This window comes from Benincasa hispida, chromosome 4, assembly GCF_027475165.1.
Source record: "Benincasa hispida cultivar pf3 chromosome 4, pf3_genome.v1.1, whole genome shotgun sequence".
Classification (NCBI taxonomy): Eukaryota; Viridiplantae; Streptophyta; class Magnoliopsida; order Cucurbitales; family Cucurbitaceae; genus Benincasa; species Benincasa hispida.
In genome coordinates, this window is record NC_143481.1 from 52,030,469 (window position 1) to 52,032,202 (window position 1,734).

At 43.4% G+C, this 1,734-nt stretch overlaps 1 non-coding gene across 1 annotated transcript; it reads right to left on the minus strand.

The window, feature by feature from the left end:
* Positions 1–1,308: 1,308 nt before the first annotated feature.
* LOC120076968 (small nucleolar RNA R71) lies at positions 1,309–1,415 on the minus strand. The gene has a single exon (XR_005481712.1). It is a non-coding gene; the product is annotated as a small nucleolar RNA R71 (small nucleolar RNA).
* Positions 1,416–1,734: the final 319 nt, after the last annotated feature.

The window sequence follows — 1,734 nt, forward strand, 5'->3', positions numbered from 1 at the left end:
GGGAAGTTGTCAAGTAAATTGGATTTACTAAGCGACAACTTAGATTTAGCTTAACGATCGTAAGTAAGCGATATACACTCAGCTAAGCGATGAGCTAAACGATCGCATATCTTTTGTTAGATGATCACTTAGTTTTCCCTGAACGATTGGGCATCGACCTATACGATAGGTTCTGCCATCTCCCACTTGCTCAATCGTCTAAAAGATGGTGTTTCCTTCGGTCTTCTACCTCCAACCAAGTCCACATAGAGCCCACCCTCTGGATTCTCACACCAAGAATACCAAGGTAGCCTTCTTGGTGGTGTCATACTAAACTCGATACTGTCGAGGTTCTATGGAGGCCGTTTGTGTTGTTCAGGGTGTTCGTGACCTAGGCGATCGCTGAGTTCGAGAGCGCGGTGATTGTGTAGTGTAGCGGTCGTGCAACTATCTTTCTCTAATCCGCCGCCTTTATTTATTTCTTTTTCATCAACCCAACAACACACCCAAACCTTATTATTTACTTGGTTATCACAAAGTTTTCATAAATATTACCAACGTAACTATTTTCACAAGTCCCTTTGCTCGACCCTGGACTTACTAGGAAACTCAGAGGAATTTACACTTGAATTCTGCTGGGGAAACTTGAGTGCACAACGCAATTCATCAACACATATCATCCATATTTCCACTTCATAAAAATAAAGCATCAAGTTTTTGGCACCGTTGCCGGGGACTTCGGCAAAATAGTTGTTAATGGTAATTGTTGTGAATTCTTTGCAGAACTCTCAATCTCTGGCGAACTACGACCCGAAGATTGAGAGAACATTTCGAAGGAGACTATGAGACCGCCAATAGAAACCATAATCCGACAAAGAAGAGATGGCGGAGCAGCCTGGAAATGAAGCACCAAACAACAACAATGTCATGGCAAATCCAATTTTGTTGGCAAACGATCGCAATAGGCCCATTAGGGACTATGCATCGCCAAACCTCTATGAATTCTCTCCGGGAATCATGAGGTCTGCCTTAGACGGAAGTAGATTTGAAATGAAACCGGTGATGTTGCAGATGATCCAGGCTGCAGGTCAATTCGGAGAAAGGCGTGGCGAGGATCCGCACGCCCACCTCCGAAGTTTTATTGAAATCTGTAATACTTTTGTGTTCCTGAACATCTCTGCTGAAGAAGTTCGATTAACGTTATTCCCATTTTCTCTTTGTGATCAGGCTAGGAGATGGGCTTATTCGCTCAAACTAGGAGAGATTACTTCTTGGGAACAGGTGGTGGAGAAGTTTATGAAGAAGTATTTTCCACCTACCGAGAACGCAAGACGAAGAAAGCTTATTACTAATTTTGAACAAGACATGGATGAATCGCTCAGCGATGCTTGGGTGAGGTTTAAAAGGTTGGTCCAAGATTGTCCGCATAATGGGCTACCAGATTGCCTGCAAATGGAAATTTTCTATCACGGTTTGAATCCTGCTTCACAGACCACTCCCAAGGTGGCAGCAGTGGGTGGTCTGCTTGACAAAACTTATGATGAGGCGAAGAATATCCTGGACCGCATCTCTAAGAATCATGAATACTAGAGGGAAAGTGACCAGAGATTAAGCCTCAAAGATTCTAATGCAAATAACGGTGCTATTATTTCATTGCAAAACCAAATGACCGCAATGATGAATTTGATTCAGGAATGGCGATCAGCAGCCCAACACCGCAAGGTGGGCAGATTAATGCAATAAGTCAAAACACCG